Source organism: Hyaena hyaena, unplaced genomic scaffold (assembly GCF_003009895.1).
Source record: "Hyaena hyaena isolate Hyena2069 unplaced genomic scaffold, ASM300989v1 scaffold_1252, whole genome shotgun sequence".
NCBI lineage: Eukaryota > Metazoa > Chordata > Mammalia > Carnivora > Hyaenidae > Hyaena > Hyaena hyaena.
Window position 1 is genome coordinate 257,309 of NW_024081889.1, and position 25,202 is coordinate 282,510.

Consider the following 25,202-nt stretch of genomic DNA (forward strand, 5'->3'; position numbering starts at 1 on the left):
TTCTGTGTCTTCCTCTCTCTCTACCCCTCCCACACTCACTCTCTGTCTGTCTCTCTCTCAAAAATAAATAAATATTAAATTTTTTTTAAAAAGAATGAATGTTTATTTTATAACAACTTTTCTGTTTATGCAAACTCCAGGAATATATGGGGTTATAAAAGTTGGAGCCACATCTAACAATTTTCTTAGAAAAAATAATATGAAGGAATGGATGTAATAAAGATATGAAAACAAAGAAGGGTTCATAATAGGAGTGACAACAATCACCTGTGTTACCTTAAACATATGCTTTCTAGAGACAATGCAATTCATCAGCCTTCCTTGTTCTGGTGTCCAGGAAGCTCAGAGGCAAACTTTGAGTTCAATTATACACTTGAGTTAACCCTACCATTTAGGCTACCTGGTAGTTTTTCTTTTCCTTATGACTTATTTGCTGATTCTTTTGTCCCCCCAATTATTATGCTTGTTATTGTGTCTCTTCTATAAATTGCCTTAAGCCTTTCTGTAAAGAATAAGGTTTAAATAAGTTTAATGCTGAAAAAATACACAACCCAGTATCATCACAAAATCATGATTTGGAGGCCTGGAGCTCAATCATTTAGGTTGTTGCTTTGAGAAATATTCCTAGCTACTCTTATGAGTTTTATCAAAACCAAAGTTCTCTCTCTCTTCAGACAAATAAAAACAGGAACTGAGTTGTACAAAATACAGCTGTGAAGGATGATCTCAGAACACTCATAAATTTTTCTCTGAGAATAATGCAAATACAAGGCAAACAGAAAGTACCAAAGAAAAATCCTATAACCTTATTGGTAATTTATCTGGTTTAATTACTCTAGGTAAGAATCTATTCATACACAAGTGACCAGAAATGGGGAAATGACAACTGAATAGTAGTAAAACAAAGGACAACTCGTTTCATTCCAAAATTTATTTAAATTTTGTTTTTAAGTGTGTGTGTGTGTGTGTGTGTGTGTGTGTGTGTGTGTGTAAGAGAAACAGAGAGAGAAAGAGAGAGAGAGATAATGAGCAGGGGAAGGGCAGAGAGAGAGAGGGGAACAGAGAATCTGAAGCAAGGTCTGCACTGACAACAGGGAGCCTGATGTGGGGGTCAAATTCATGAAGTCCAATGCTCAGTCGATTGAGCCACCCAGGTGTCCCTCATTCCAACATTTCTAGTAACTCCTGCCTCTGTTGTCCATGAGACACAAATGATGACAATGTCATAACATGAAATCAATTAAAATGGCAGGATAGCAAGATGGTTTGACTTGATAATCAAAATGAGAAGGCTCAAATCTTGGTTTATCTCTTACTTGTGTTATGATCCTGGGAATTTTTCAGTCCTTGAATGTTAAGTTTTCTCACTATTATAAAGACAGTAATATTACCTGTCTTCATAAAACTGTTAGGAGGATGAAAAGAGGTGGTAGATGGATATATACATAGATAAATAGATAAGTAGATAGATACCTCACTACTGTAGTTGTAAGTGATCAATAACATTAACAGTAATCATTGTTGTTTATCAGCATCCAAATACATAGCCCATTTTTTGCTTATTTTAATGGAATCCAAAGATGTCATTTTGGGTTACAAATAGAAGAGAAAATAAAACAAATAATTCCACATGGTTAATGGCCTAGATGTCTGCAGGTCTAAGGGACCATACAGATCACAGGCTGACATTTATTGTTCATGTTGCACTCACCTTGGACTATCAACTATCAGAGAAACTGATTAAAACACTGCCCCCAAATTTAGTAGACAACAAGGTCACAGGGAAAGGGTAGTTCACTTCTCCTGAACTCAGATCTGTGAGAAAACTCCGATCCCTTTAAAATCAGTGTCTGGAAACGATGTCTCTAAAAAATAATTCAAGTAATTTGCTAAAAGTTTTTAAGAGGATTTTTTTTTTATTGTAACCTACTTAGGATTTCCCAGTAACTAATGGAAAGGCCCAGTACCCTCCCACTATATTCTCCCACATTATCCTCAGGGTCCTTTCCTTTCTCTGCACGTCCCCTCCCTTCCTCTGATCCTGATAAATGTAAGGTTAGAAGCTAGAGTTACCCTCTTTAACTTCTAAAAGCAAACATAATCATATTCCTTGCTAGAGTTTCCTGGCCAAAATCCTTTCAGAAGTAAGTGCTCCTCCAGTTTGAGCTCATAGGTGAGTCATTTCTGAACATTCACAAGTTGATGCATTTTACCTCCACAGTCATTACCTTACCGTATCATCCATCTTGCTAAAAACATCTGCAGAGAACTCAAGGGTGACAAGTGCAATACAAAACTCAATATTATTCTTTCTAGAAATATCACTAATTATAATTTCACAGCAACTGTGAGTTAAAAATAAAGAAAAGATATGGAAGATGTATTGAGTATCAAAAACCCTCCGAAACCTTTTTGAAAAGAATAGAATAAAAGCTTTAAGTTCTATGACACAATGCAATATGACAAACCAGGTCCACCCCCAATTAAATAAAAACCTCCCATGACAAAGCCACTGATTATTTACTAAAGTGGCTGAACAGGCTCATCTATTTGTAGGAAGCTATGATTCTGATGTATGTTTTCCCAGCAGTAAAAAGAAGAGAAGACTCTACTTTGGTACTCTTAGTTAGCTCACAGCTGGGTTTAACAATGAGAGCTATTGGGCATATCTGATGTGGTATGGAAGACCAACCCGGGGGGCTGATTTCACTGTGGTCCAAGGCCAGAGGCAACAGAGAGAATGACCTGTGGGAAGTCTCTGTTTCATTCGAGTTTCAGAGTCTAGGGAAAAGGTTATGTCATAGAACCCACAGTAATCTGAAGAAAACTTTTAGTCACAAATCAACACTTTCCATTTCTTCCTCATGTTTTCTTATTGAAATAGTTGGAATTGGCTAGAAAAGGACAAACTATCTCAGGAAAGGAAGAAAGTCAGAAAGGTCCAAGGGAAGAAATGAGGCAAGAGAACAAGTAGGTTAGGAAAGGGTAGACCAAAAAAAAACAAAAACAAAAACAAAAAACCCATATCGGTTTTCCTCTTTTGGGCATTTTGTTCCCTTAGAGAACATGCAATAGTCCCTTAAATAACACGAACAAATGAAGGAGTGCTCAGCCTGGGTTCTCTGAGTTTGATCTGCAGAGTACTGTCCTAAAAAATGCAGTTTTATACTGTAGAACACACAGTAACTTGCATTATAATAGTAATTCTAGAATAAAGATTCTAACACCCCTTACTCTATTGACAGATAGGAATCGTTAATGGTTAACCATATTAGCTATTTATATTAAAATATTTACTCCCATTTCCTGGAAAAGTTGTTCTTTGTAGCAAGAATATGCCCCACAACTCCAACTATCTCTTGATCTCTTAAAAAAAATCTATTGACTAGCTTAGCAAGGTAACCTTCTGTTCTGGCCTTAGTCAAGTGTCAGAAATTACCATAATTCTTATCAGATTATACTTTGCTGTTCCAGTTCTCAATTCCCTTTTCTAGTTGAAAAACAAAATGTTGTACCATTTAAAAATTTTTTTTTCTCCCACTTATTTTTTCCTCTTTTCTTGTCAAGAAGCTTGTGCTTCTATCCCTGCATCTGGTTCTGTGAGACTGCTCGGCTTTATATCTTTTTGGTATAAACAATGATTAAACATCCCTTCCCCCTCCTACTTTTAGGCAGACATAATCTAATCTGTGTTATGTGACAAGACCAATTAGTCTCGCCCACTCTGCAGCCTTCTGTCCCTCCCCTCTCAGCTGCTACCCTCTTGGCGCTCCATCTCTTTTAGGAAGTAGCAATAGGAGCCAAATTTCCAAACTGAATTCATTAGATGAATATGCAGGTCCAGATTGCATAAATGTGCTCACATCCTCAAGTAGAACTCAGACTCAAGACTTCTCCTGACTCTTTTCTCTCATTGCATTTTATGTTTGTCAGAAGATTTCTGCCTACAAAATCTTCCTTGCTGGCTAGAGAGAAAGGAAAGCTGTATTGACTCGATGTGCAAATGGAAGGCCCAGGACTGGACTGAGCAAAATAAGTACAGGGAATGCCATCCTTTACTCAGATGTGTTATTTTCTACAGGCTGTTACAAGTAGCAACCTGCCCACTTGTGACAAGTATAGGTAGCCTGCAGAATCCAGGTGACGGATGGGCAGGGCACGCCATTCATAATTCATGCTCAGAGCACTTGCACTACAACTGGTGGGTCAGTCGGAATCAGAAGGGGACCCTGAGGACAAGACATGGAAACATGGAACAGCTGGTGGTACACAATTCTGATGAGTCTATTATCCCATAGCCAGACTGTAGCCACTACAGCTGGAGACAGCAGGTGCCAAGAAAACCTGACCCGTTGGATCTTGAGGGACTGAAGAGAGAAAACACTTAAACTTGCTTCATTTTGTTTGCTATCAGAAATATTGTTTTTTTTCTTTTAGATTTTTAAAGTCTGTAACATTATTTTCAATACTGTAACTGCTAAAAGAGGGATGAACATTCTATGATAAGCTTTTCGGTAGCTTGCAGCTTAAATTTCAAAACTGATAACCATAGATATAATGTCATGTTACCTGACAGAAAAATCATAAGTTAGTCTTTGGGGAAATTGCTAAAATAGATACTGAAATTTCAAAAATATATTTCAAAGTATCCACCAAGAAAACCCAAGTCCCATTGCAAATATGCCTACTAGTCAATAATCATTAGAGAATAAGATTAGCGACCTCCTGTTGTTTTAAAAGCACAGGCAGATTCTCTCAGAGTAATTGAAATTTTCCTTTTAAATGTGTAAATATGAGAGACAGAAAGAGATAGGGAAGGAACAGAGAAATGAAACAAGTATTAAAGCAAGCAACAAATTTTCCTTTCTAGGAATTTGAAATGACAAAACGATGCCACTTTTGTGTGTGTCAGTTTGCCCCTCACTGCAAATTGCTGCAGTTCATTGTCATCTGCCACCAACTCATCACCCTCAGGAAGCCTGAATGTATTTAATGTGGGCTCTCAGTCCATATCCTTTTGACTAAAAAAGCCTGGGCTGTGACATTATTGATTCTGTGTTCCTGCTTGCCTGACACAGAGCCTTGAATCACTGGTATCATCAGTTAGGTGGAAATTCCCATTAATATAAGCAGGAAACTAAAAAGATTAATAGAAGATCCCTTGGTCAATTTAGATGTGGTCTGAAAGTACCCATGTGACTCCTTGGACACTGGTACCATTCTCATGAAAACACTTCAGAAAGCTGCCTCGTTTTCTGAGACGCTTTGACAATGGAAACAAGAGTCAGAACTATTTTCTTTATTTTCTTTTTTAAGTGGATCTTAATGTCCTGTCGCTCAAACTTTAATTTAGCAAATTCGCAGTATTACCTGTGCAGTATTTTGTATGCAGTCCCAGCACAGTGCAATCAAGGATAGCAGTCTGTGGAGGGAGAAGTTCTCCTGAAAGGCCTTCAACATTAATTAGCCATTTTTCAGTATTCTCCACACTGTGATTTGTACAGAATTATAGGAGCTGTTGAAGCCAGCTGGCTCCTTTGTCTTCCCTTGACTTCTGGCCAGCCTCTATTCATATTGCTGCGACCAGAAGATGAAAAAAAAAAAAAGGAAAGAGAAGAAAAGGAACTCATAGGTTTAAGAAATATATAAAGTTGGGAAAAAATATATGTGAGGTATTACCAATCAACTAGTACCTACTAAGCTTTTAATGGGGGCTCAATATGCAAAGCATAGAAAGGAAAACAAAAGTACATATAAACAAAAGTATATACAATCAAAGGTTGGCCTTGCTAGAAGTTTCTAAAGTTGGTGAGTTGGAGAAATAATCCAAATTTATCATGCATTTGAGCTTCAGGAGAAGGGGTGACACATATATGGTGGCTTTCAGAGTCACACTGCCCACTTGAGGATATGAAAATGGACCTTTCTGGAAAGTGATCATTAATTTTTATCAAGGGTCTTAAAAATGTTCATACTTTTTGACTAACAACCCCAGTTCCAAGAAACAAACAAAAATAAATAATGTATGATATACAGAAAGAATACAAGGAGAGTCATCATAACATCATAACACTACTCAAAATAATTTTAAAAATAGCAAGAAATTAAATAAGTAATAGGATGAGAGTTAGAGTAATGTTATCCTAATATTATTTCTGCCTATGTGTCAGGCCTGGATTTTGCATTAGAAAGATATAAAAATATGGACTTAAATCATTAGATAATCTTTTATAACATGGTTTTAAGTGACTTTCATATTTACGATCTGGCCTAGGGTGAGGCAAAAGAAGAACCCTGATAGAAAAATCTGAGGCAGTGCTCACTCTTAGAGGCTTGTATGATCAGTGTTGGCACTTAGCCATGACAGTGTGTTAGTGGCTCCCTAAATCATGTGCTCTGAGCACCTGTCTTGCCACACCTTTCTCCTAGTCCTGCACCTGGTATCATAAAGATGCACCGTAATATACATAATCAGTGCTCTCTTGCCGGACATTTAGGTTCTTTTTGATGTTTTGGTGTTATAAATAACACTCTGTTAGATGTATACACACAACATTATAGACATTTGATTTTATTGTTGGAATAAATGTAGAATGGTAGGATTTCTTCTTAAAAGGTTTAAGGATTTGGTCCATATTGGCATATTTCCTTCAGGAAACTGATATGCCTCTGTGCTTATTCTTTCAGCACTATTTGAGAGTTTTTATGAATATTTTTTCTACTCATATTAATCTTTGCAATATGATAGGAAAAAACCTGGTTGTTTCTATTTTCATAGAATATTAAATATTTTAATAGTATTTTTCATTGTATTTCTGTGTGTCTGTTACCTGCTTCTGTCTCTTAACAATTTTTCCATCAGAGTCTTTGTTTATTCTTAAAGATTTGTACGTTTCTCTTAAATTAAGGCTATGTAATCTGAATCTCAGAACTGTTACATTTTTTGTCATCTATATTTGCCACATTTTCTGTGCTAAATAAAAAATAGCAAAAAATAACCACTGTTAACACTTTCTGTGTGCTTTCTTTGTCTCAGGTTCTGTATTAATACTTTATCATCATTAACTCATTTAATCCAGATAGAGGTATGTACAATTATTATCTTCATTTTATAGTGGATGAAATCAAGGTACAGAAAAGTTAAGAGATAACGTAACATGCACCTACTCATTCAGCTATTTTGGGATGGGTGAGTTTTCTTACCGAGGAAGGCAGGTTCTTGCATCTAAACTCTTAGACGCTGCCCTACACTACTTCCTAGAACAGAATGGACGATGATAAAATCAAAAATCAAATCTACTGACCATTTTTCACTATGTCTAATGTTATTCTATTTTATTTTAGGTTTTTCTCTACAAGTGTCAGGAGATGAAAGATGAATTATATAGTACATTTGAGACATCAGATATTGGGTATATTTGATAAATTAATTCTAAGAATTCAATGCCACCATCATATTATATACCAAAATTTATTCCAGAAGGATTGAAGTGCCAAAATATTAGATAATTTATGTTTCCTAGAAAATCATATATCATTTAGTTAAATATAGTATTTTATTATAATGTTTTGTGACCTCTTTGTATTATATACTTGTCCTAATTTCAGTGGGGTTTTTTTTTTTTTTTGCATTTAAAAATTTTTCATCCAGGTTTTTCAGCTATTATTTTTTCCTGTAAAAATAATTTCAAGTAATAAACTCTTAGATTTGTACGTTACTGACTGAACTATCCTGAGTTGCTTGGAAAAATTATTAAGTGTTGCTAAGCAAATCCTGGATCCTATCTACTCTATAGCCTGTTACACAGAGTTGTACAGGTTAAGATGCAGGGCAATAGTAAATCAGCAGCTGCAATTTAGAGCATCTGTGTGTATTCAGAGACAATTCTCCATGGGTCTTCCTCAGTTCTGCACATATTGTGAGGAGAGGCAAGGCGGCCTGTGTCTTAGGATATCTTTTCAAAGATGTTGTAGAGTAAACAGCCTTGGAAGAAAAAGATAATGTCTCCCTCTGGAGCAGAAGACAGATCTGTTTACTGCTGAGCATAATAAAGATAATATGATAATATCTTGCTTTGCCACAAAGGTCAGGCAGGTTTGCATTCAGTTTGTTACAAAATATTTCGGTGCCAGCTCAAGGCCCAGCAGCCACTGGGCCCACTCCACATCACCTCCCCTAGAACTTGGGTGCAAGAGGAATTAATAGAAACATGATACTCATAAGATTTTTGTCTCTGATCCATGGGTTTTATGTCTTCTGCCAGCTTCATGAAATTGTGGTGGGACAATTTGTTAATTAGAGAGTAGGATAAATAAAATCTCATGTTCTTCATAGTTCTAGATGCGGATTTTTTAAAAAAATACTTATATTGATGTGTCCATTTTGTTCTCTAATATGTCTTAAAACATGTGGCATATTTGTCATATTTTTTAGTCTGTGGATCATTTATTACATCTCAGCTCTGGGTGTTGGTAAGATTATAACCTACTCTTTTAGTAACTCCCAAGCGCTCCCAAGGGGAAACTTGTGTTTCCCTCATAGCCTTTATTTGAGAGCAGACCATCTCAGTTGCCCTCAGGATTAGACAAAAAAATTCATCCTCAGGTTTAGCTATATTGAAATATGAAAATGTATTTCTTTGAGGTGACCCACAGAATTTCTAAAATTAACTTTTAGGTGTCTACATATCCAATATTATAAACCATGCCACCTCAAACATAATTCCATATTTTATTAACATCTGTAAGACAGTTTTTGAGTGATATGATAGAAGGAATTTTATTTATAGATTCATTTTGTCTTATACTTACTCACTTCTACATATATCTTTATTAATTCCTTCTATTTCTCCTTTCTTTTGAATGATTTTGTTATTTCTTTAAATTGCATATCTTCATTTCTCCTTGTTTTAATCAAAGTTTTTCATGGTGTAAATTTTCTTTTAATTTCATCTTTGGCTAGGTCCATGGGTTTTAATATGCGGTGTTGTCATTATACTCCCTATGTATTTGATAAATTCAGTTTCCGTATATTTAATAGCCTACAGTTTATAGGAGTATTTAATTTCCAAGTGTTTTATCAATATCAAGAAGAAAATGGTATTCATTGGCTTCCTGTTATGCAAGATGAAAACATTGCCATACTTTACCTTCTCACCCAAATCCTGGATTATTTTCATATAGTTTAATTTATAATATCAGTTTTTAAAATTCTCACAATATCACTTATTTTATTTTTTGGAAATAAAATTTCCACTTTTGCAACCATATTTATAACATTCAGACATTTATGAATGGATTCGATGCCCATCTTCAGTCAATTATACTATGACTTTCCTATCCTTTAAATATTTTATTTTAGTGTTTTGGAGTCAAACAGTACTGAGTTTAAACCTTGGCTCAATGGCCGTTTACTTTCTGTTTCCTCGTGTAACTAATAGGCAGTGTACGAAAAAGGAGCATGGACTTGGCACTGTCTTTCGGTAGTGGTTAATGGTACCAGTGTCACCTGGGAGAGGATGCTCATGGCTCACTCACTGCTTTTTCAAGAATAGATGGGCTGCTTAAAGGAAGAATTGGATGTGTGTAAATGCCCAGGACCTTCTGTAGACCCTCTTAGCTTCCCTCAAATGTCCTCAATCCACACTGTCCAAGGAAAGCCCTTTCTGCCCTATAGTTCACTGCCACTTTCAATCCTCTGCTCTCCCAAATAGATGGTATTTATAGAGTTCCTGAGCTCTTCTGCTTGGATCTCAAAAGGCCACGCTTATTGCACAGGGAAGTGAGTTGGGATGTGACTCTAGGGTCTCCTCTCCATATGGCTTTATTGCCATTATTTCTCTCGGGAAAATCTTTGAAAATTCCATAATGAAGATGTTATCTTCCTCAAGTCTCATTCGGCCACAGATTACTCACACTCCCCATTTTGAAATACTCTTGGTCATTTTTACCATCATCAGAAGAGCAGTCATACGTTTGCTAACACACGGCATTCTACTCAAACCTCTAGGTTACTTTTATTTTTCCTTGTCTTGTGCTCTGTTGTAATTAAGAGTAAACTCCTTATGATGAAAAAGGACATGATACATATTTTCTAGGTAGCAGTATTAGTCATTCTTAGGAAGTGAGCACAGTACAAAGTGCTTTGTACGTACTATCTGAGGGGATTCAAAGCCATCTGTGGGTACATGAATCTACCATTCACATTTAATAGATAGAACAACTGAAGACTTCAGCAATTGTAATTTGCCCAGAGCCACATAAATAATAACTGGCAGATCCAGAGAAGTGAAACCATCAATAGGAAGGAAGATACGATTGGAAGAGACAACACCAAAGAGATTTAGAGGGGAAAGAGATCACTGTGCAGTAGAGTGATCTAGGAAAGGAACTGGACCTAAATCGCACCAGCAAAGGTTATGTTTGAAATCAAGAAATAAGAAGTATTCAGTATTAACTTGACATAATGGATAAGAAGTCAAGCTAATAGCTAACTTCTCAGTAAAGAATGAACAAAAAACAGATGTCACTCTGGACTAAGATAAGTGAATCATGTTCTCTAATCGTAGGACATGTTGGAAGATACAGGAGCTGGAAGTGATGCAGTTTAAGTCCTGGTTAGCAAAGACTACATGTACAGGGTGAATGAAGCTGTAAAGACAAAGGTAGGGAAAACATTGGCCAGGGTCTGAACCAAAAGAGGGGTGAAAACATGCAGAGACATTCTCAGGAATGCTCATGGAGTGATAGATTATGGGACACTGCAGGGGCACTGCAAAAAGAAAGTATCAAAGATTGATCCCATAGAATGCAAAACAATGATTAAAAAATGAAATAATCCAGGAGCGCCTGGGTGACTCAGTAGGTTAAGCTTCCAACTTCGGCTCAGGTCATGACCTCACGGTTCATGTGTTTGAGCCCCATGTAGGGGCCTGCTTCATATTCTGTCTCCCTCTCTCTCTGCCCCTCCTCCACTGGTGCTCTGTCTCTGTGTCTCAAAAAAATGAATAAACGTTAAAAAAATTTTTAATGAAATAATCCAGTGTAATGCCTTCATTTTACAATCAAAGAAGTTCCAGTCAAGAGGAGAAATGCCCAGGATTTCCCAGCTGTCAGTAGTAAGGCTTCTTTACCATCAGCCAATTGTTCCTTTCACTGTCATACACTCCATATTTATGTGACAGTCAGTGAACTTTATGCCCAATCAATGACCCAAGTCCTGGTTTTCCAAGGTCTTGAATGTGGCAAGAAGGACAGTATAAAATTGAAATAATTCCCCATTTGCCATGTCTTTCACGGGCAACTTCAGCCTTCACCAACATTCTCACTGTACCCCAGGTCCTACTATGGTTCTTTCTATAATTACTCCTAGGTGTTAGACCATCCATACTTGACTTTATTTCATCTGTATATTGCCAGAACAATCTTTAACAAAATATGTGGGAATGTCTCTGAAATAATATATGGATTAAAGGTATATTTATTTAGACACAAGATTAAGAAAATGAGAGTCAGAAAAATGTTGAGCCATGTAGCTATGAGTTAACAGTAGGTAAGTTGACTTCTTAGGGTTGTTGTGCTTACGTACAGGAGTTAAATCATAGATAATTGTATTATTTAGTATGATTTCCTAGATAGAAAAAAGATTAGAGCTGTGGGACCTCGGGGACCCCCACCCTGGAGAAGGTCAGATAAAGTGACGTGATATTCAGTACCCTAGAGTTTTCTAGGTGTGCACTAAGAGGAGGTGAAAGATTCTATGCAACCCACTCTGCGCACACACGCATTAAAATCAATGAATATTTATGGAACGCCAGTGACCTGCAAAACATTTGGTGAAGTGCTGCAGAGGATACTAAGTACCTAAGACAGAATGTCTGTCCTAAGGGAATTTGGGATCTAGTTTTAGCCATTCACCAGAAAGGCCATGAGGAAGAAAAATGTGCTTCCAGAACTGGAAATCAGTAATGGGCAAAGAATAAAGCAAAAGATGGAAGATAGTGTGTCTTCATTTGACTAAGCAACTTTGAAATTGCTGCTTTTACTTAAAACCATACTCATTTTCATAAGACCCTTAAAAGTGAATAAGGAGAAAAATATTTTACAGTTAGATACTTAATGTCTTCCCGGTGTTAAAATGAAACCATTTCTATGATATTTCATTAGCCTGCTTCATAAGAATGAAAGAGTAGGGAGACTTCCCTGCTGTATTAAGTAAGACTCTGGAACAGCTAAGGCAGTTGTGAGAAATGGCAAAATCTTGCAGAGTTGCACATAAACTAGGTAGTCATATTAATAGATGTTTTTAAAATTGGATTCTCGGGGTGCCTGAATGGCTCAGTCGGTTAAGCATCTGACTTCGGCTCAGGTCATGATCTCACAGCTTGTGGGTTCAAGCCCTGTGTCGGGCTCTGTGCTGACAGGTAGCTCAGAGCCTGGAGCCTGTTTCGGATTCTGTATCTCCCTCTCTCTCTGACCCTCCCCTGCTCATGCTGTCTCTCTCTCTCTGAAATAAAACATTAAAAAATTTTAAAAATAAAATAAAATTGGATTCTCTTCACCATCACATTTTACTTAATTTTTCATGGTTAATTCTCCTCTTTCTCTCTTTTACACACACACACACACACACACACACACACACACAGACACAAATGGTTTGTGGTCTATTAGCTTAGTCATACAAAGAGAAACAGGAATGGGTGGACTTGTTGGGAGAGCAAAGTGCTGACACCCTCAAACACAAAGAAGCAAGACACATAAGTGGTGACAATGTGGCGGGCAGAGTGCATAGATTCTTGGAGCGTTTTTCAAGGCTTCAGGAAGCTATCTCTATATTCACAATGATGTTTCTGTCTTGTCAGCATTTTTCCTTTATTTGTGTTGGGCTTTATGACATATCTAAGAATAATAAATAATTTATAAGATGCAATAATGGCCTGGTACATTTCTGGCAGATTTAAAAAAATTCTTCTCCAATAACTCATTTGATAAACTCTTGAATTCTTTTCTCTAGAACACTTTACACAACAATGCTTTGTTTTAAGGGTTGTCTATCAATGAGTTGCAAAGCATTCATTATGCATTCAAGCCTGCTTTTTTGTCTATCCTTTTCTTGCCTCCTTTTATTTTTCCCACTTAAGTGGCATTTTTCTGGGAGTAATCTGATTCTTTGGGATATAAAATGAAATCATGCTAGAAAAAAATTAACTCTTTAGAGTCACAAGGACAACTGCAGTCTTTTATAGCAATGATCACACTTCAAAATACAATTGGATCCAATACATGTTTTTTTTTATCATTTGCTTACTCATCCCTACCCAGATACATGCACACATACAGGTAGTGATTAGACCACTATGCTATGAAAAAGGAAAAATAAACAACAGCATATCCCATACATTTTCCTGAGAAATAATAATGGCTTCTTGTTTTATCAGAGACTTCCTGAATATATATACTCAAGAGGCTGCCTTGGCCATTATCCAAAATTAATACAGAGTGTGATTTTTCTCTGCTACTTACTTTTACAAACCTTATGGATAATCCCAAAGTAGGTAGCAGGGGATCAGAAAGGGTTCCATCATCTTGACTATTTTTTGCACACAGTGTGGGCAGCTTAGCCTATTGTCCTTTGTGATTAAGGTTATGCTCACATCATACAGTCAGCATGTCTGGTGCCAGGGAAGTGTTTCTAGAAGTAGAATTCTAGGTACACTATGTGATCCACATTTTTTGTTCTTTCCTGGAACTCTTTATAACCAAGGATTTAATTTGCAAACTGGCCAACTGTTGTTTGGCTATGAACCCAAGATTTTACACATCCAAATCAACTAGTCTTTATCATGAATGAGAAGGTTCAGGCAAAACATGAATGAAGACAGTACTAAGCAATCCATCTATATTTAAAGATAGCCATGAATCACAGTGATGACGGGGGCATGGGAGATAACAGATTAACATCTGAGAACAAAGGATGCAGGAAGAGCAGTGGGCAGTTGGCTAGCTTTCTTTTAAACAACACTTGCAGTTTTTTAGAAATGAGTATGTATTCTAGTCATAGCAAATACTTACTCATTTCATTCCAGGGATGCAATGCATCAAACAAAGAACTCTGCACCTCTTTGGGAAGATGGAGATTCTTTTCCTCACATTCAACCATGTACTCTTTCTTGTAGACAGATGAAAACTCAATAGCTGATCTTTAAGTCAGAAGTTTTGACCTGTATTCTAGTTTCTCAATTCAAAAATGCTATTTATTCTAAGATATGTCATCAATTAATAACTATTTCTCTCTCTTTCTTTCTCTCCCTGTCTCTCTCTCCCTCCCCCCTTCTCTCTCTCTCTCTCCCTCTCTCTCTTTCTCTCTCTCTCTCTCTCTCTCTCTCTCACACACACACACACACACACACACACACACAATCCACAATAACAACACTAAATGTGCATATTTATATATAAGAGGTATTGTGATTTCAGAAACATTGAAATTAAAAAATGTGTTTCTAGGAATCGAGAACCATTGCTGGCCTCTAGTACAGAATTTTAACTTGAATGCCTCTATTGTAACAATATAGACCCTTATTCATTCATGTAGGCATGCAGGCACACACGGAGGCCCTTCTACAGGTAAGCCATGCTATACGTGTTGGGTCTATTTCAAAAATAAATTAAACTTGATCTCATTCCCTCAAATACCTTACGCCTTAGAAGAGGACAAAACACATTATGTTCAATTAAGTACATTCCAAAATGGAGATGATACTTCAAGCATAACCAAGAAAGACCAAATAGTTGAGAAATAAATGCTAAGGTTGGAGTATTTATCTTAGGAAACCATTGCTTATGATTTGTCTGGGGAGGGGAGGGAAATGAATAAGGGAGTCATCCTCAAAAAAGTGGCATTTTTAAAAAATATATATTGAATGATGAGTAAGATTTTGCACAACTTTTTTCACTGTAATGATTCAAACTTTCTTTAAAAATTAATTTTATCAAATCATTTTGTATTACCTGTTTTCAGCCTGAACTTTCATGTGCTTTATCAAGTTAATGTTCAGAGTTTATACTTGTGTTGCCTGCCAGGCACTGGGCTTCATTTTTATTATGCTATGTTATCACTAGATGAGCACTGAAACAGTGTTAACTCAGATTTACGGGGTACCTGCACACACTAATGCAGCACTCTAGGTAACTGCTGTGTGACAAAATCCAAGATATGACTCCTGTCCTTGAAGAGACTCAGTCTTGTTTTGGAATTTTGATTGTGAATTAAAAACATAGCAATGGCAAAAGATAGAATGTACCAACATGAGCTAGGAGAACTGGGGAAAATAGTCAATGCTATAGGAAGAGAAATGAGAGAAAAGTTTGTTTTCTGAGATGTCTCGTAGACTATATCTTATAAAAATGGAAAGAGTTACAGGGTGCCTGGGAGACTCGGTCAGTGAAGTGCTGACAGCTCAGAGCCTAGAGCTTGCTTTGGATTCTGTGTCTCCCTCTCTCTCCGCCCCTCCCCCACTTGCACTTGCTCTCTGTCCCTCTTTCTGTCTCTCAAAAAATAACTGAACATTAAAAAATTGTTTTAAAAAATGGAAAGAGTTAGAAAGTAAAGAATCAGAACCTCCTAGAAGGAGACATGGTATAAACCAAACCACAGAGGAAGGGATTTTCAGTGTCTGGGGATCAGAAGTTGATCAGCTGGGTTGAAGATATGTTTATGTTGAGACATAGACATAGTGAGAGAATTAATAAAGATCAACAATTTGTACTGAACACTTGCTGTTTGCCTGGAACAGAGGTAGACCTTGAAGGCAAAATTACTAAGACACTCTTTTGTTCTTTAACCCCCAATGTATTGGGATGATTGCCAAATTAATAGATCATATCACTCACTACCTTAGGTGGTCAAAGTAATATGAGGCGTCTACCAAGAGTACCTTTTGAAGGTCTTGGGTCAGAGGAGACGTTTGCAAATCAGTATTACTTGCAGCATAAAGTGAATGTCAGATGTCAGGAAAGAGCTGGGAAACTAATGCAGAATCTACTTTTAATATTTTTTTTTTTTTGCTATCCATTAGACAGGAATATTAATATATGAATAAGACATCCCATACATAGAATTCTAACTAAATACTACCTTTAAGCTAAACAGCAAGCTTAATGGTCTGTTTTCAGCAGATAACTATTATTTATAAACCAACCTAGTAACGCTTACTCTTGGGGGATACATTTTCCATATTTTTGGCTGACATTTCTAGGTCCCTGAGCAGATCTTATTAGCTTGGTGATTTTAATCTCTGCCTTTTAAAAATGAAGGTCTTTGGCTCAGAATTTCTTCAGTTGATTTATACTATCCTTATACTTTTCATCATGCTGCTATCTCCCTAGTGATATTAAAGAGTGATTATTGGGCTTGATCAACACCACAGTCTTCCTTTTGATTTAACAGTTGAATATACACAGGTTTTAGTGATCAGTTTAAAGTTCCTTGTAAACTTTATTTATATGCTGAGCTCTTGAAACAGAGTAAGAAACTTCTTAACCTTGAAAAGGGATGGATGCCACTGTATTTTCTGTCACTTTAGGCAATATTATTTCTAGTGTTTATCAGTGATGGCCATTCCCCAACTAAAGTTCATTTAGGGTCTAAAACGAGGCCCTGGAAATGGCAGTATCAGTTCTTTCCTGTGTCTTTTTTTCTGTGTTACATATTCCTAGTTAACAAATAAACTGACATTTATATTAATCACCTCTCTAGAGCAAACATAGCTGAAGAAGGGCTAATACATCATTCCAAAATTGCTACCTAAGTTCTAATTCCAAAATCTTTATTGCTGCTGATGATAAATGGTATAAAGAAAAAGGAAATTTGGGGTTTTCAGTGGTTCAGTAGCTTTGGGAAAGAAAATGTTCTACATTTTGGAGTAAATTTTGAAATATATTTTCAAATGACTTTGATGAACCAATAAGGATGAAACATCATGATGCATATTAAGCATTTTCTCAGGAGATTATTTTAAATGAATACATTAATAACTTTTATTCTGGAATTGTTTTAGAACTCTTTGCTCAAGTCTAAAAATGTAAGCAACCATAAAGGAAAGACCAAAATACTGACAGCATCAGGACCATACCCATAAGTTTAAATAGGCTTTTGAGAAAAATGGCCTTAAATTTCAATAGTTTCTCACAAGATAAAAAACCTGACAGGGTCTGAGAAATGTAGGCTTATACCTATAGATCATAATGAAGATAAGACATGCAGTAGACTGATCTTCAATCTTTTATAGCAGTGAAACTTGGGACTGTCTAACAATGTTAAGGCAAGATGCTTAAAGCTGTCCATCAGCCTCAGAAACATCACCATAATTAAATTTCAAGGCTGTACTCCATAAATCTCTGGAACAGATATTAGGGTTGAAAAGGTCTCATTGATAGGAATGGCATAAGTCATCTAGATGCCTAATAAGAGATGCCACCTTAAATATCATTCTTTGATTAACTCTGAAAGAAATACATCTACCAGGAGGGAGTGAGGGGCCACCTGAAGGTCTACTGGAAAGTAGGTGTTGCTTCTGATAAAAAGCAGTTATAAGGAGTAAATCCCAAGACAGGGCAGCAGAGCAAAACACAAAGAGAGATGGTGTTTCATATATGTGAATACAAGGGTTGGGAGAAAACAACAACAACAAAATCACCTACTGGCCTTTTGGAATGCACAGCCATTTCCACCAACATTCCCAGGGTCTTCCTCCAGATCCCATAAAGGGGAGACTTGGAACTGTTACTTTATGAAGTGTCATCTAATTCAAAAGACCCACTTTGCACTGAAGCATAAGCTTCAATATAGTTTCAACTGAAACTGCACCATTTCATTTTAAGCCTAGGCTAACAGGATCAGTGTGAAGAAGACACACAGATTAGTAACAGAGAGTCTTTATTTGGGTTTTAGCAGCACCATTATTTTTAGCTGTGTGAGTCTGAGCCATTTCTTTAACCTACCAGAGCTTCATTATTCCATTTGTGAGAAAGGCATAATATCCATAGCCATCTTGTGTATTAATAAATAAGAATAGGACTTTAAAAACTACAGTCTTAATGAAGACTGAGAATTGTTACTATTATAAATCAGTTTGTTCATAAAATAGTTCATTTTTATTGGGAATAAATTAACTACATATTAAGAGTACTAATGAAAATAATTAACAAACAACTTGATCTTCAACTTTGACAAATGTTTCCATGGGGTTGACACATCAAGGTCTATAGCCCCAGTGAATCTGTCTAGATCCCAGGGACCCTGTGTCTGAAATTTGCCACATTTGCCACCAGATGGCACTGTGTAGCAAGTAAATACCAAGTGCCTGTGCCACGAATCGGTAATCCCCTGGGCTCCTTTCAGCACAGGGGGAAATAATTGATGGAAAAAACACTCATAGTGAGTATATATTTGCATATTGTGCATGATATTTTTAAAAGGCAATAAAGGTAGAATGCTCTTGAAGTTAATATGCAAACAACCAATATTTGTGGGTTCTGTCTGCATCTTATCCATTTTTCTGTGATTTTGTGGAACTGAATGTTTATGTGGTTAACTCAGTGCCCAGCTTCTCAGTCATCTCTACACTGAGTAAAAGTAGTGATCTACCTTCATCTTAAGTGATCATAATTGAGATTTATACTATGTAGTTTGCTAAGTTTTGTTGCTGCTGTTGCTTTCATCTTCCAGATGCAAGTGTTTTCCCCAGCGCTTTCTTGTCCTTGTTTTAAGGTTTGTTGTCTGTAGCACTGCTCCAAAAGCTTCAGTAGTAGTAGTATAAGCCTGTTCTGAATTCTCTTGGAGGGGTAGCACATGTGGGGCCAGCAGGGTGTGGGGAGCAATTTTTTTTAAATAGCAGCAGCTTCTTCAAACTCTTCTGTTTTCCTCAAAACTCAGACTCTACCTCTCTTCTTATCTCCCATATCTAGTTTTTTTCTCCCTTGATTGTTGTTCCTCAGATAGCACCTTGCCACGTTAAGTAAATCTGAGGTTTCTTCTGGTTCTGCTTTCCTGGCTGAGCTCTGACAGCACTACAGAGGTGAGTGATATAATATAGATTTCCTTTTAGAATGATTTTTTTTTTTTTTTTTTGCTCTTAATACACAAACTAAGGGATTTCAGGTAACAAGTACAGAAATCCAAGTTGTTGGATTTTATGGTCCAGAAAGATCAATTAAGTCTTGACATCATCTGGAAGTTCATTTTTCCCACCTTGTCAAATCTCACTAATCCTGATAATGATCAGGCACAAGCTCTTTCTGGATCATTTGAGCCACAGAGTTCTCCCCCTCTTCTGGACTCTATCACAGTCCCCTCTGATATGTTGCTTTGCATGGCTTAATAGCCTTAAATATGTGTATGGGGGGCACCTGGGTGGCTCAGTGGCTTAAGCATCTGACCAGCTCAGGTCATGATCTCGAGGTTCGTGAGTTTGATCCCTGCATCAGGCTCTGTGCTGACAGCTCAGAGCCTGGAGCCTGCTCAGAGCCTGGAGCCTGCTTCAGATTCTGTGTCTCCTTCTCTTTGTGACTTTCTTCCACTCATGTGTGTGCATGCTCTCTCGCCCTCTCTCTCAAAAGTAAATAAACATTAAAAATTTTTTTAAAAAGCTAGTTTAACTTACAAAGTACTAAAATATGGAGTTTTCATTTCTTCTATAATGAGAAGTCTGAGACCAGGGTCAACAGCCCTGCCATTGACCCTATTTTTCCTTCTACTGCCTCAAAATCAGATGCAATGGTTGAATCAGCCATCTTGGCTTATAAGCTTGTTTTGAGAAAGGAAGCCCATTTTAGCAGGGAAACCAGATAGTAGGAGTTCAGGTTGCTGACACACTGTGGAGAATCCTATCAGCCTTTGGCTCTTTGCCTAGATTTTATAAAACAGAAATAAGCTTCTCCTTTGTTGTAGTTGGTTGAATTATGTCCATGTCCTAATCCTTAGAACCTGTGAATGTAACCTTATTTGGAGAAAGTCTTTACAAATGTGACCAACTTAAGGCTCTCAAGATAAGAGCATCCTGAGTTGTCCAGGTGGGCCCCATATTCAATTACAAGTGTTCTTATAGCAGACACAGTGAAGAGAGACCCACAGAGAAGCCTCAGACACACAGAGGAGCAGAAGATGTGAAGATAAGAACCAGAATTAGAGTGATCCAGCTATAAGGAATGTGGGAAGCCACTAGAAGATGGAAAAGGTAAGGAAAGAATCTTAATTAGAGCCTCTAGAGGGAGCATGGCCCTACTAACACCTTGATTTTGGACATTTGCCCTCCAGAACTCTGAGGAAATACATTTTTGTTTAAAGTCACTAAATTTGTGATGGTTCTACACAGCAGTATAAGGAACAAATACACTTGTTTAAGCTGCTATAATTAGAATTTTTGTTACATATAAAGCAACCTAATCCTAAGTAATAATTTCCCAAACTATATTACAAACATGCATCTTATGATTACTCATATCCCTCACATGCGCTAGAAAAGAAAGTGCGTGCGCAAGTGCTAGTAGCACTACATTTACATTGCTATCGATTCTGAAGGGAATTGGTATCGAACAGAGACAGCTAGTCTCAAGTAAAGCTTGGAAGAATTTCAGAAAGAGGCATCATTGTCATTATTACTGCCTAGCAAAACACGTGAGCCAAAGAAAAAAGATGGGTGAGAGGAAAGTAAAATCTGGAATGGTGAATCAAAGTTTGGAGTATGCTAATATGTTGCTATCTAGTGCAAGGTTTGGTTTACGTTGTGAATGGAGCAGACATGTATTTTCCACTCACCAATACTAAATAAAGACCAGCAGTTGTCTGCTGTATTTACGTTTAAACTGCTTTCCAAGTTAATTGGTTTTCTTCCAGTTTTAGCATCTTGAAGATTTCCTCAGTTTTCTATCATGCTGGTTTGTGGTTTATTTCACTTGAATGTGAACTCACATATTTAGGGAGGGGAGGTAGGTTCATGATTGTACTTAATAAGATACCGAAATAATCAATTAAAGCACATCCTGACAGTTTTCAGAAATGAGAATTAGAGCATTGTACTGACTTACTGATTTTTGTTAAGATCACATTAACTATGAGAAAATTTAAAAGATTTGTCTTAGATTCAAAACTTATTTTGCTATTGAAGAGCTATGTGTTCTTAGAGACATGAGTCAAGGTCTCAATTTCTATATATGTAATGGGGAAGTATGTATCAAAATACATGTACACACACATACATACATACCATGAACCAGCAATGTTTCATAAATTTCATTATCACATTTTTCTCTCTCAGTTCTAAAAGGCAGGCATTATTGTATACTATCTCCAGGGAACACACAGTGACTTGTTTGAATCATTTACCTATGATTACACACTAATAAGTATTAGGAACAGGGTTCAACCCCAGGTACAACTTCAAAACTTGTTGCAAATTCATTCTTTTTTTTTAAATTTTTTTTAATGTTTTATGTATTTCTAGGAGAGAGAGAGAGAGAGAGAGAGAGAGAGACAGCGTGAGCAGGGGACGGTCAGAGAGAGAGGGAGTGACAGACTCTGAAACAGGCTCCAGGCTCTGAGCTGGCAGCACAGAGCCCGACGCAGGGCTCGAACCCACGAACCACGAGATCATGACCTAAGCGAAAGTCTGACGCTTAACAACTAAGCCACCCAGGCGCCCCACAAATTCATTCTTAAAATTTTCTCTTAGAAAAACTTTCTTGATCCACCATTTTGTACAAAGATAAGCTATGACAGACTTGATAATTACTGGCATTTGTACTCTGAGTAGAAACTATGTGAAACTATCATTTTGTCAATTAAATCATATCTGAAAATACTTGGAGTTTATCCTATTACTACTTATCTCACACTAAAGAAGGTAGAATATAATATTTGATGAATGCTACCTAATACTTGGGATTTTCAACATGGGCAACAATTAGTTTATGTTTGTATTTTCTAATACATACAGGTTTTAAAAGTACCTGGGTACTTGAAATCTGTCAAAGGCCTACCATTGACTTAACAACTCCCTTCCAAAGACTCCCATTCATGATAATAGGATGAAGCTTGAAGCCCATTATTTTCTGAAAGTGGACCATTCTTGAAGTGCTAGAGATTCTATTTCAATTAAAAATGCCTAGTTCATACTAGCCCAGCCAATGAATCCAAAAAACCATCTACATTTAGATGTAGTTAAGTGGAAGGAACTTCCATGAAATTAGACTCACCTTTTTTAGGAATGGGTAAGCAGCCACATGGCTGGCAAAAAGTTATGGGAAATGTTGCCGTGTCCCCTTCCCTTGGGAGGATCTCTGTTGGACGTTTCAGAGTGCACATTATCAAATGCTAGCTATTTGGAGTGCATCCATTTCCTTTTTGATTGTATTGGACATAACACATAAGATGCTATTGAAAGTCTACATTAATATTTAAATTGTCGAGAGATCCAAGAGTTCAGCTGTCAGCCTAATAATTGACATACACTGAACCAAAGTTTGAATCAATTTACATTTTCAAAAAATAATTTCTGGTGCCAGTCTAGATAACTTAAACTTTATTTAAAAAAATTACACGGGAAAACACTCAAAGACTTTAAATAAGAAAGAATTAAACCTATTAAAAAGCAGCAAGGAAAACTAAGAAGAAGAAGAAGAGTTTCACGGATGCCTGGCTATTCCTGTCTAGAGATGGTTTATTGGAAAGACAAGAGCCGTCTGGGTAACAAGGAGCTAGCTCTCTGCCTTTGTGCCAAGCCGGGCTGAAGGAGGGCTCTTCAGGGGGGCGCTTTCATTCTTTAAGGCATTAGGAACTCATTTAATACCCTAAAATGGACTCATTATTTCCTAAAAGCAATGCTACAGCCCACCTAAAAAGACTTTCATACGGAATCCCACAGTTTAAACTAATTAAATTCTGCATTATTTAGTTTAATGTACATCATTAAAGTCCTTTTTCTTCCTTGGGGTGGGGTGGTGAATTCAAATAATAATAATAATGCCTGTTGTATAAAGAACTTACAAAGCTTTTTTCCATGTATGATGTTGCTTGATCTTTAAAGAATACAAAGTGCCTGTGCAAACAGCAATGCCACAGCAAACTCTCCAAGGGCCAGGGCCAAATCTGTGTTCTCCCCATACCTTGCAGACGGGTCGGGTGATGAGACGGGTAACACCCATAATCCCTGTTTGCCAGAAACTACTTCAAACGTTTGTAAGAATCAACTGTTCCATCCTCAAAACTATCTTTCGGGGCACATCCTATTGTTCGCCTTGTTTTACACAGGAGGAAAGTAAGGTACAAAGGGACTGAGGAGCTTGCCAGGCGTCCTGCAATGAAACTTTGGTGGAGCTGTAGTGCTTAGGCTCTTGGCCACTTTGTTTCTTTTCACCCCAGTAGGAGGCTTCCTTACAGCTTGAGCACAAACGTTTGTTGCATTTGTGGAGGAAGGCAGGGATGTGAGCAGGCGCAATACTGTTACCCCAGTTTAGAGCTCAGAGGAAGTGCAAGTTCCTTCATCCTGCACTCGCAGGGTGTGCTAGTCACCTGATTCCAGCCCAATATTCTTTCCAACCTAAGATTTCTGCTTTTTCCTATCTGTTCATCTACAGTTGATGAACTAGAACAGTCCTGTGGACGGGCGTCTGGTTCGTGGGCTTCTGCCTCCTGGCCAACCAGTGGCAGCATTCGCCGCCTGAGGGGTTCCTCCTGGCGAGCAGCAGCGCCAACGCCGCCCTCACCTTCACCTTCTCCGTCCTCGTCGGCGGCTGGATGTTCCAGGCCTGCCTGGCCCTCCGGGACCTCCGGAATGACTCCCTGGTCCCTTACAAGCGCTCCCTGGATGAGGGTGGGGTGGTGCTGACCGCCCTGCCCCCGCGCTCTGCCTTGAGCCCCGACAACACGCCCGCAGATCCCAGCAGCCTGAGTGGCACCACCTCCGCCCTCTCCCCCCACCTGAGCACCCCAAGGCCCCCGCCTCCCCATGATGCCTGACAAGTGAACACCCTCACCCTCGTCAGTGAAGAGACGGGCCTCCCTCCAGGTCTTCTGAAAACAAAAACAAACCAAAAAGACACTGTTCTAGTGTTTTGTTTTTTATGTTTTGACTTGTGAGTCCTATTAAGCGCATTAGGGACCAGGCTCCATACATTGGATTGCAATTCTACGTGACTAATGCTGTCTTCCTCAACTGTTAGAGTGGCTCAGAGACTGCTCAGTGCAGAACAGCATTATCAAGTACATTAGAATAGATACCTCCGGTGGGGTCCAGGGGTCCCTGAAGGAAGGACGGAATCGGCGAGGGAGGGATGAGAGGTCTGAGAGTCTTTCCGGTCGCCAGGCAGGCATCTCTGCTCTGACTGGGGCTCAACTTTATTTTATAATTAAGTGTTTGGGGGATGGCACAGAAGTAGCATTTGCCTTAGACAATGATTTCTGATGACAAATTTCTTTGATATGTAAGAATTTCCCAGAACATAGATTTGTAGAAGACTCCTGCATAACCTTTATCAATAGTGATTGAGGTAGAAGATTTAGATGCTTATCCTATGGGGAAGGAAGGTATCTTTAGCATACAAGACAAAGTTTTTAGCATAAAAAGGGTGAAGTTACTTCTTTGTGAGCAGGGGTCAAAAAGGTCTTTCAGGAAACACCTCTGCTCCCATAATCACAAAAGAAGAAGTTCCTCAATAGGCTCCTTCACAGGGAGCAATCAGCATGTTCAAGGCCAGTATAAGTCACTGCCTTGGGGGGCTGGTGCTCCAAGCAGAAACAATTGGGTGGGGGTGGATATCTGTCCTTAACTCTAAATTAGGCTCTTTGTCTCAGGGCTAGACTCAATTGTAACTCTTGTGTTCTTAGCCCCCTTTATTATGTAAGTCTTGGATCTGCAAGGCCCATAGGAAGAGCCTTTTGACAATGATCCACAATGCTTTCATCTAAAGTCTCTTTTGAAAAGGCAGGAATATGCTTTTCCTTATGAGCAATCTGTGTGGGGAATATTGGTCTGATCTAGAATATTGTATGCCTGGTCAGTTCCAGCAGCCTCATTTCCAACATGAGCCTGTAGTAGCAGAAGGAGATACCAGTTTTCATTCTCATGTCAGGAGCTGTGCAAACGCTGCCATTTCCTCTCTGTGACTGTCATCCAGCGAGGCCAGTGCGGCTCCCAGCAATACAA

At 37.9% G+C, this 25,202-nt stretch overlaps 1 pseudogene; it reads left to right on the plus strand.

Annotated features, from left to right (window-relative positions):
• Positions 1-23,641: 23,641 nt before the first annotated feature.
• Positions 23,642-24,023, plus strand: LOC120224812 (annotated as a pseudogene).
• Positions 24,024-25,202: the final 1,179 nt, after the last annotated feature.